This window comes from Rutidosis leptorrhynchoides, chromosome 2 (genome assembly GCF_046630445.1).
Source record: "Rutidosis leptorrhynchoides isolate AG116_Rl617_1_P2 chromosome 2, CSIRO_AGI_Rlap_v1, whole genome shotgun sequence".
Lineage (NCBI taxonomy): Eukaryota > Viridiplantae > Streptophyta > Magnoliopsida > Asterales > Asteraceae > Rutidosis > Rutidosis leptorrhynchoides.
This window is the reverse complement of record NC_092334.1, coordinates 495,295,001-495,307,807: the sequence shown is the minus strand read 5'-3', so window position 1 is coordinate 495,307,807 and position 12,807 is coordinate 495,295,001.

Below are 12,807 nucleotides of genomic sequence, written 5' to 3'. Positions count from 1 at the left end.
CCAGTTTTTAGGACTAGCTGGTTACTACAGAAGGTTCATCCAAGACTTTTCCAGAATAGCAAAACCCTTGACTGCATTAACGCATAAAGGGAAGAAATTTGAATGGAATGATGAACAAGAGAAAGCGTTTCAGTTATTGAAGAAAAAGCTAACTACGGCACCTATATTGTCATTGCCTGAAGGGAATGATGATTTTGTGATTTATTGTGACGCATCAAAGCAAGGTCTCGGTTGTGTATTAATGCAACGAACGAAGGTGATTGCTTATGCGTCTAGACAATTGAAGATTCACGAAAAAAATTATACGACGCATGATTTAGAATTAGACGCGGTTGTTTTTGCATTAAAGACTTGGAGGCACTACTTATATGGGGTCAAAAGTATTATATATACCGACCACAAAAGTCTTCAACACATATTTAATCAGAAACAACTGAATATGAGGCAGCGTAGGTGGATTGAATTGTTGAATGATTACGACTTTGAGATTCGTTACCACCCGGGGAAGGCAAATGTGGTAGCCGATGCCTTGAGCAGAAAGGACAGAGAACCCATTCGAGTAAAATCTATGAATATAATGATTCATAATAACCTTACTACTCAAATAAAGGAGGCGCAACAAGGAGTTTTAAAAGAAGGAAATTTAAAGGATGAAATACCCAAAGGATCAGAGCAGCATCTTAATATTCGGGAAGACGGAACCCGGTATAGGGCTGAAAGGATTTGCGTACCAAAATTTGGAGATATGAGAGAAATGGTACTTAGAGAAGCTCATAAAACCAGATACTCAATACATCCTGGAACGGAGAAGATGTACAAGGATCTCAAGAAACATTTTTGGTGGCCGGGTATGAAAGCCGATGTTGCTAAATACGTAGGAGAATGTTTGACGTGTTCTAAGGTCAAAGCTGAGCATCAAAAACCATCAGGTCTACTTCAACAACCCGAAATCCCGGAATGGAAATGGGAAAACATTACCATGGATTTCATCACTAAATTGCCAAGGACTGCAAGTGGTTTTGATACTATTTGGGTAATAGTTGATCGTCTCACCAAATCAGCACACTTCCTGCCAATAAGAGAAGATGACAAGATGGAGAAGTTAGCACGACTGTATTTGAAGGAAGTCGTCTCCAGACATGGAATACCAATCTCTATTATCTCTGATAGGGATGGCAGATTTATTTCAAGATTCTGGCAGACATTACAGCAAGCATTAGGAACTCGTCTAGACATGAGTACTGCCTATCATCCACAAACTGATGGGCAGAGCGAAAGGACGATACAAACGCTTGAAGACATGCTACGAGCATGTGTTATTGATTTCGGAAACAGTTGGGATCGACATCTACCGTTAGCAGAATTTTCCTACAACAACAGCTACCATTCAAGCATTGAGATGGCGCCGTTTGAAGCACTTTATGGTAGAAAGTGCAGGTCTTCGATTTGTTGGAGTGAAGTGGGGGATAGACAGATTATGGGTCCGGAGATTATACAAGAAACTACCGAGAAGATCATCCAAATTCAACAACGGTTGAAAACCGCCCAAAGTCGACAAAAGAGCTACGCTAACATTAAAAGAAAAGATATAGAATTTGAAATTGGAGAGATGGTCATGCTTAAAGTTGCACCTTGGAAAGGCGTTGTTCGATTTGGTAAACGAGGGAAATTAAATCCAAGGTATATTGGACCATTCAAGATTATTGATCGTGTCGGACCAGTAGCTTACCGACTTGAGTTACCTCAACAACTCGCGGCTGTACATAACACTTTCCACGTCTCGAATTTGAAGAAATGTTTTGCTAAAGAAGATCTCACTATTCCGTTAGATGAAATCCAAATCAACGAAAAACTTCAATTCATCGAAGAACCCGTCGAAATAATGGATCGTGAGGTTAAAAGACTTAAGCAAAACAAGATACCAATTGTTAAGGTTCGATGGAATGCTCGTAGAGGACCCGAGTTCACCTGGGAGCATGAAGATTAGATGAAGAAGAAATACCCGCATCTATTTCCAGAAGATTCATCAACACCTTCAACAGCTTAAAATTTCGGGACGAAATTTATTTAACGGGTAGGTACTGTAGTGACCCGAACTTTTCCATGTTTATATATATTAATTGAGATTGATATTTACATGATTAAATGTTTCCAACATGTTAAGCAATCAAACTTGTTAAGACTTGATTAATTGAAATATGTTTCATATAGACAATTGACCACCCAAGTTGACCGGTGATTCACGAACGTTAAAACTTGTAAAAACTATATGATGACATATATATGGATATATATATAGTTAACATGATACTATGATAAGTAAACATATCATTAAGTATATTAACAATGAACTACATATGTAAAAACAAGACTACTAACTTAATGATTTTTAAACGAGACATATATGTAACGATGATCGTTGTAAAGACATTTAATGTATATATATCATATTAAGAGATATTCATACATGATAATATCATGATAATATAATAATTTAAAATCTCATTTGATATTATAAACATTGGGTTAACAACATTTAACAAGATCGTTAACCTAAAGGTTTCAAAACAACACTTACATGTAACGACTAACGATGAGTTAACGACTCAGTTAAAATGTATATACATGTAGTGTTTTAATATGTATTTATACACTTTTGAAAGACTTCAATACACTTATCAAAATGCTTCTACTTAACAAAAATGCTTACAATTACATCCTCGTTCAGTTTCATCAACAATTCTACTCGTATGCACCCGTATTCGTACTCGTACAATACACAGCTTTTAGATGTATGTACTATTGGTATATACACTCCAATGATCAGCTTTTAGTAGCCCATGTGAGTCACCTAACACATGTGGGAACCATCATTTGGCAACTAGCATGAAATATCTCATAAAATTACAAAAATATGAGTAATCATTCATGACTTATTTACATGAAAACAAAATTACATATCCTTTATATCTAATCCATACACCAACGACCAAAAACACCTACAAACACTTTCATTCTTCAATTTTCTTCATCTAATTAATCTCTCTCAAGTTCTATCTTCAAGTTCTAAGTGTTCTTCATAAATTCTACAAGTTCTAGTTACATAAAATCAAGAATACTTTCAAGTTTGCTAGCTCACTTCCAATCTTGTAAGGTGATCATCCATCCTCAAGAAATCTTTGTTTCTTACAGTAGGTTATCATTCTAATACAAGGTAATAATCATATTCAAACTTTGGTTCAATTTCTATAACTATAACAATCTTATTTCAAGTGATGATCTTACTTGAACTTGTTTTCCTGTCATGATTCTGCTTCAAGAACTTCGAGCCATCCAAGGATCCGTTGAAGCTAGATCCATTTTTCTCTTTTCCGGTAGGTTTATCCAAGGAACTTAAGGTAGTAATGATGTTCATATTATCATTCGATTCATACATATAAAGCTATCTTATTCGAAGGTTTAAACTTGTAATCACTAGAACATAGTTTAGTTAATTCTAAACTTGTTCGCAAACAAAAGTTAATCCTTCTAACTTGACTTTTAAAATCAACTAAACACATGTTCTATATCTATATGATATGCTAACTTAATGATTTAAAACCTGGAAACACGAAAAACACCGTAAAACCGGATTTACGCCGTCGTAGTAACACCGCGGGCTGTTTTGGGTTAGTTAATTAAAAACTATGATAAACTTTGATTTAAAAGTTGTTATTCTGAGAAAATGATTTTTATTATGAACATGAAACTATATCCAAAAATTATGGTTAAACTCAAAGTGGAAGTATGTTTTCTAAAATGGTCATCTAGACGTCGTTCTTTCGACTAAAATGACTACTTTTACAAAAACGACTTGTAACTTATTTTTCCGACTATAAACCTATACTTTTTCTGTTTAGATTCATAAAATAGAGTTCAATATGAAACCATAGCAATTTGATTCACTCAAAACGGATTTAAAATGAAGAAGTTATGGGTAAAACAAGATTGGATAATTTTTCTCATTTTAGCTACGTGAAAATTGGTAACAAATCTATTCCAACCATAACTTAATCAACTTGTATTGTATATTATGTAATCTTGAGATACCATAGACACGTATACAATGTTTCGACCTATCATGTCGACACATCTATATATATTTCGGAACAACCATAGACACTCTATATGTGAATGTTGGAGTTAGCTATACAGGGTTGAGGTTGATTCCAAAATATATATAGTTTGAGTTGTGATCAATACTGAGATACGTATACACTGGGTCGTGGATTGATTCAAGATAATATTTATCCATTTATTTCTGTACATCTAACTGTGGACAACTAGTTGTAGGTTACTAACGAGGACAGCTGACTTAATAAACTTAAAACATCAAAATATATTAAAAGTGTTGTAAATATATTTTGAACATACTTTGATATATATGTATATATTGTTATAGGTTCGTGAATCTACCAGTGGCCAAGTCTTACTTCTCGATGAAGTAAAAATCTGTGAAAGTGAGTTATAGTCCCACTTTTAAAATCTAATATTTTTGGGATGAGAATACATGTAGGTTTTATAAATGATTTACAAAATAGACACAAGTACGTGAAACTACATTCTATGGTTGAATTATCAAAATCGAATATGCCCCTTTTTATTAAGTCTGGTAATCTAAGAATTAGGGAACAGACACCCTAATTGACACGAATCCTAAAGATAGATCTATTGGGCCTAACAAACCCCATCCAAAGTACCGGATGCTTTAGTACTTCGAAATTTATATCATATCCTAAGGGTATCCCGGAATGATGGGGATATTCTTATATATGCATCTTGTTAATGTCGGTTACCAGGTGTTCACCATATGAATGCCTTTTATCTCTATGTATGGGATGTGTATTGAAATATGAAATCTTGTGGTCTATTATTATGATTTGATATATATAGGTTAAACCTATAACTCACCAACATTTTTGTTGACGTTTTAAGCATGTTTATTCTCAGGTGACTATTAAGAGCTTCCGCTGTCGCATACTTAAATAAGGACGAGATTTGGAGTCCATGCTTGTATGATATTGTGTAAAAACTGCATTCAAGAAACTTATTTTTGTTGTAACATATTTGTATTGTAAACCATTATGTAATGGTCGTGTGTAAACAGGATATTTTAGATTATCATTATTTGATAATCTACGTAAAGCTTTTTAAACCTTTATTGATGAAATAAAGGTTATGGTTTGTTTTAAAATGAATGCAGTCTTTGAAAAACGTCTCATATAGAGGTCAAAACCTCGCAACGAAATCAATTAATATGGAACGTTTTTAATCAATAAGAACGGGACATTTCATCGCGTAAATGCGGGGGTTAAAGGGGATGCGCCCCCTTGCGGGGTCTAAGGGGCAGCGCCCCTAGCGGGGTCCAAAGGGCAGTGCCCATTCGATTTTAACTTTTTTTCTATAACAGTTTGATGGACGTTTTATTCATCCATTCTGCATTCATCAAACCACACACATACTCTCTAACAATTTGATCAGTGATTTCGTTGCCAAAAACACTGATTGCGTTCTTGTATTATCTCTGTAAAGATTTCGTGTAGCCGAGGCAATCGTAGGATCGAAATACTTTATAGAGAAAGTGAACACACGATTCAAGAACGAATCTGGCAGTCAATTCATACCCAATTTCTAACACATATGTCTTCCACCATTCTATTAAGCAAATTGTGACTCCTAGTTGTATTGACATCACATTTCTACTTCCAATTCCATACACCATTTAATAACCGCTCGTCTAGAGTACAATCTTCAATGACTTCCAGGTGAAAGAGTCGATTAAATTTGCTTTTGAGACTTCCATTACCCAACCAATTATCCTTCCAAAACATAATAGATTGGCCATTGCCAACCTTTTTTCGGAGAACATTAATCGGGATAAATCCATCTTCCTGCGCTTTGTAAAAAAAGCAAATAATGTTACACCAAATACTATACTTTTAACTTTCTACCTTATAAACCCGCATTAACATTATGAATACTTTGGATCACCTCTACTTATTTAGAAGATTGATTAGTGATAAATCTCCATTTCCATTTACATAGTAGCGCAATATTAGAAGCATGGAGACTCCAATCCCTAAGCCACCATTAACAAAAGACGTGAGCGTTTATTTCCACTTAATCATTTTCATTTTCTTAGAACCATCCACACTTCCCTAAAAAAAGTTGGAACAAATACTCTCTAAATTGTTTAAAACTGCCTCCGGACACTTAATTAGGGAAAGGTAGTAGATATACATACTACCCAAAACCAACTTCAAAAAAGTATACCAACCCCCAATGGATAAAAAAGCCGACTTCCAACCTGATAACCGTTACCTAAATCGATCACCAAGAGGATTCCAACTAGCAATACGGTTCATACTCACACCAATAGGTAAACCAAGGTACGTGAATAGGGTACAATCTTTACCACAACTTGTGTCGGCCGCAAATACCTCCACTTCATTCTCGTTGAAACCCCAACCAAACAAGCTAGACTTATTGATATTAGTTTTCAACATGGAAAAAACATAGAACTCGTCAAGTACCTTCATGATATTATCAAGGCTCTCCTTATCCCATTCTAAAATAACCACCACATCATCCGCGTAAAGAAGGTGAGAAACCATAAAAGAAGGATTTCCCACTTTCGCACTTCAGATTCTACCATAACGTAAATAATCCTGTAACAACAAATGTAAGCCCTCCATATATATTTAAAATAAAAAAGACTCAATGGTTCACCTTGACGAAGACCCTGTTAAACCTCAAATTCCCGAATAGAACTTCCATTAACCAATATAGATGTACGTGCATGCTCGAGAACCATTTTCACCCAAGACTGCCAAACATCTCTGAACCCCATCACCATCAACATATGATCCAAAAATCACCAATTAACCGTATCGTCCGCCTTTTCAAAATCAATTATAAGAATTAACAGTTTCCTCCTAATCCGTTTATACCACTCAATGGTTTCACTAAGAATGAGAGGACCGTCAAGGATTTTTCAGCCCGCCATGTATTCTGTTTGTTCCTGACATATAATCTTGTCTATCACCTTTATCAACCTAGCTGCCATGATTTTTGTGATAAACTTATATTAACCCCGATTAATAAGATGAGGCAATAATCTTTAATGCTCGTGGGATTTGAAATCTTCGAAGATAAGAGTTTTCTTAGATTTTTACTTGGCCGTAGGATGTACAGAATGTCAATGCTGGACATGGTCAGGGCTTTACAGATTTACACCCCCGCTGAATTTCTATCACCTGATTGTACAAATTTGATTTATCATGGTAAGTGGGTAGATAGAAATTTTGACGCTAATGCCATTTGGAGGCGTCAATTTATAATGTTTTTACGTGGGGAGGAAGACACTCCTATTTAGATATTAATAAAGCCGAGCTTCGTATAATACATAGATTCTTAGCAAACTCGATTATACAAAGAGGTAACAACAAGGAGAAGATGACCTTACATGATTTATTTTACCTTAAGTGCATTCGAGACATTAGAAGCTTTGTTAATATCCCCTACTGTGTTGGTTTTTATCTGTCCAAAATGATGGAAGGTATACAGGAAGAGGGAATAATAGGAGGAGGTATTTTTGTTACTCTCATTGGAGAGTATTTAGGTGTAGATAGGGATCAAAGGGGTCCGATGATGGTATGTAGGGAACAGGACGAGACTTTAGGTTTACAAGTCTATCAAGGTGCAAAGGTATTGACTAAGAGACACAATCAGGCAGTACAATATCAGGGCCGCCATCTACAGGTAGAGAGGGGTTCGGATGAGGAAATAGAGGAAGCGGATGACATTAGGGATGTCATTAAGGATAGTGCTACTGACGTTTTCCAGCGTATAGATGAGGTAGAAATGACTAATGAGGATAGGCATCGTCAGTATGAGCAGTAGCAAGCCTTGAATGAGTATGAGACTTCCAGGTGACGCCAACACGATAGCTGGCAAGTTCATCAGCACCAAATCATGAGCCAGCTATCATATTAGGTACCAAATAACTACATCCCGACTTGGCCTGCTTACTATCCACCACATCAGCCCGACATGCGACCACCCTATGACCTGTATGACCCCAATCAAGCATACCAGAACACCTATCACCAACCATGGAACCCAAATGATGATATGAACTGGAACCCTATCCAAATCAATAGTGTCATCCAGATCAGTTGTAGAGTCTACGAAAAACCTTGAAAAGTTTTCTCGAAAATCAGCTGGAAATCCACGGACCTCAGCATCAAACAGGGCCGCCAAGTGTTCAGACTTATCCTAACCATGAGAGGATCTGTCTCGTACAATGGGGGGGCACCGTGCAAATTAGCTTATAAAACTAATGAATCAGATCCCCAGAAAGGATAATCTCCTTAAAGATTAAAAATCAGCTTTTAAGACTGATATTACTCAATTCTTGAGATTGACCTTAAAGATTGAGAATTACAAACTCATGGAATTCGATGATATCTAAACTCGAGCTTGAACGAGAAAATATTTTGATCAAATTATAAACCGATTTGTTTTCTAAAAACCCATTTTCAATGCGTTCATTAACATTGAACGTAAAATCCTAGGAATTCACCTGGAATTTATTAGGTCACCTGAACCAAATCGGGTGTCAACCGTAAGAACGGTGGTTGCATAGCATGGTCAAAGACAGGACCTTGTTCCAGACCGAAAAACTATAGGGTGATCTTTACTATTGCTCCTACAAAGGATAGTAATTGCATCCGACACGATATAGACCATAATCAAAATCATGTCACGGGACATTGCCTTAACAGTTGCTTGTTCAACGCTTTCCTTTACAACCGGACGGTAGTTTACCGAAAGGTAATATATGGAGCAAGTATACTGGACGTGTTGCTTTCTTAATACAAGGTTAGCAAGTGGGTGACACAAAACTATAAGTTTTGAGCTAAAATTTTTAAATCTGAAACCCACAAAACCCGTAAAACCCACAAAAACATTTTGCAAACACCGGTGAAGGGTTATTCCGGAAAACTTATCTAGGGTAAAAGCTAGATTGAATTTTAAAAAAAAAAAATCAAATGTTTTCATAAAGATCCAATTTCCTAAAGGATCTAAATTTTTATAGTCATGTGGGACTGTAAACCACATCGTTACTACCATTGTTCATACCGCCGTATCAAAATCACTGATGTACAAAGTGTGAAGAATAAAGAATTGATTCAAGTATGTTTTTACTCAAGTTCTATATTGCTTGAGGACAAGCAACGCTCAAGTGTGGGAATATTTGATAATGCTAAAAATGAACATATATTTCATAGCATTATCCCTCAAGAAAGACAAGCTTTTAGTTGCAATTGTTCTATTTACAAGTGATATTCGTTTAAATAATAAAAGGTGAAGATAAAAGACAGATTCGACGATTTGAAGATGCAAAAGACCAAAAAGCTCAAAAGTACAAAGTACAATCAAAGTGGTTCAAATTATTGATGATAAACGTCTCAAAATTACAAGAGTACAAGACGCGAAACGCAAAATACAAGATATTAAATTGTACGCAAGGACGTTCGAAAATCTGGAACCGGGACCAAAGTCAACTTTCAACGCGCGACGCAACGGAGCGAAAATTACAAGTCAACTATGCACATAAATATAATATAATATATAAATAATTCTTAAAATTATTTATATATTATATATATTTAATAAAACCATCGGCAAGAAGAAAACAACAACATGTGAGCTATCCCTGCTGGCCATGCGATCACATGGCCAGGAAGAAGAAAATCTATGCGATCGCAAGGCCCCAAATTGAGGGTCAGGTCCTATAAATTTCGTAGTTTTGGTCGAATAAAAACACATCTTTTTCTCTTCTCACTCTCACGTATTATATATATATTATACTTTTAATTTTAATTTTAATTTAATTTAATAATAATAAGGGTATGTTAGCGAATGTTGTAAGGGTGTAAGTCAAAATTCTGTCCATGTAACGCAACGCTATTATTAATTATTGTAAGTTATGTTCAACCTTTCTAAATTAATGTCTCGTAGCTAAGTTATTATTATGCTTATTTAAATTGAAGTAATCGTGATGTTGGGCTAAAATATCAAAGACGGGGTAATTGGGCTTTGTACCATAATTGGGGTTTGAACAAAAGACCGACACTTGTGGAAATTAGACTATGGGCTATTAATGGGCTTTATATTTGTTTAATTAAATGATAGTTTGTTAATTTAATATAAAGATTTACAATTGGACGTACCTATAAATAACCATATACACTCGATCGAACACGATGGGCGGGATATTTATAAGTGCTAATAATCGTTCATTTAACCGGACACGGGAATGGATTAATAGTCAATGGACTTATTAAAACAGGGGTGAATTATATACAAGGAAAATTGGTGTAATTATAGTTTAAGTCCCCAATTAGAATAGGGGTGAATTATATACCAGTTTGTAAGTCAAAATTCTGTTCGTGTAACACTACGCGATTAATACTCATTGTAAGTTATGTTCAACCTTTTTAAATTAATGTCTCGTAGCTAAGTTATTATTATGCTTATTTAAGCCGAAGTAATCGTGATGTTGGGCTAAATATTAAGATTGGGTAATTAAGCTTTGTACCATAATTGGGGTTTGGACAAAAGAGCGACACTTGTGGAAATTAGACTATGGGCTATTAATGGGCTTTATATTAAATAAACGATATCTTGTTAATTTAATATAAAGGTTACAATTTGATGTATCTATAAATAACCACTTACGCTTAATTGGGTACGGTGGGCGGGATATTTATAAATACAAATTATTGTTCATTTTACCGGACACGGGGATGGATTAATAGTTAATAGATTCATTAAAACAGGGGTGGATTACATTCAAGGGTAATTGGTGTAATTGTTAACAAAGTAGTAAAACCTTGGATTACACGCAGTCGATAACCTGGTGTATTCATTAAACAAAGTATTAAGACCTTGTTACAGTTCGAATCCCAATTAGTTAGAATATTTGACTTCGGATATAAGGTTAATTTGACAAAGATCCTCGCACTTTATAATTATGACCGATGGACTATTATGGACAAAACCGTATGGACATATCGAATAATCCAGGACAAAAGACAATTAACCCATGGTAATAAATTAAAATCAACACATCAAACATCATGATTACGGAAGTTTAAATAAGCAAAATTCCTTTATTTTATATCTTATAGCATTTTTAATTATCGTACTTTTAATTATCGCAATTTTATTTACCGTCATTTTATTTATCGCACTTTAATTTATCGTACTTTAATTATCGCCATATACTTTACGCTTTAAATTAAGTTATATATTTTTTTTATATTTTACATTAGGTTTTAATTGTGACTTAAGACATAAAATCGACAAACCGGTCACTAAACGGTAAAAACCCCCTTTTTATAATAATAATAATACTACTTATATATATATATATATATATATATATATATATATATATATATATATATATATATATATATATATATATATATATATATATATATATATATATATTTATATTTATACAAATATAGTTTTTAAAAAATATAGCGTTAAACTTGGCTAGCTCCCTGCGGAACGAACCGGACTTACTAAAAACTACACTACTGTACGATTACGTACACTGCCTATAATGTTGTAGCAAGGTTTAGTTATATCCACTCTATAAATAAATAAATAACTTGTATAAAATTGTATCGTATTTAATAGTATTTCGTAACAAAAATATAACTATTTCGTACTACACCTCGCATAACATCAACAAGGTTTTGACATATCATATCGACGCATCTATATATATTATTTGGAATAACCATAGACACTCTATATGCAGTAATACTGGAGTTAGCTATACAGGGTTGAGGTTGATTCTTAAAAAATATATATACTTTGAGTTGTGATCGAGTCTGAGACATGTATATAATGGGTCACGACACGTATTAATTAATTCAAATATTATATATTAAACTATATATGAATTGTTGAACTACAAATTGTGGACTGCTACTGTGGACTAATAACATTGGACAATTAAAATGAATTAAAATATTGATTATAACATATGAAACTAAACATTTCTTCAAGTTTGCCACTTGATTTCATCTTAAACCTCGTTTGTATCTTGACGATTACAAATTGCGTTCAAACCTTTCATGATTTTTGAAAACACCTCAATCGAGAGGATGAACCAACCGTACTTCATCTACAGAAGAAAAGATTGATGCATATAGATATGCACCTGAAAACACTCAGAACCTAAGTAAACGTTTAAACACGTATCTGAGCTAGCCCTTTTGGCGTTGTTATTACCGAAAATAACTTTGCAAATCCCTATCAAAATTTGCCAATTTTGTCACAGCTTCAGCAAATCAACTTCGACCTTCACTCGAATTAACCTTATTATAACCTCGATATATAAGATGCCCTTCATCATCGTTACCGGAGAACCATTTATATTCCACCACATTATCAGTAAACTTACCAGCAAATTCATTACTCATTGACGTAAGTCTCTTCGAAGAACCATTATATTTGTTCATTAAAACCCTATCATATACTCATCCGCATTGTGTAACGCGAATTGCCATACCAATTACCGAGAATCAACAATCAGTATATCGAATCTTGCAACATGTCTACAACAACAGTTATATGTATACATAAACATTTGTCTCTTAGACATATGATCTTCCATCCCGAAATTCTGAAAAGCACCTAGTTTACGAATCAGTTCTTTGAATTTTGGAAAGTGCTGATGAA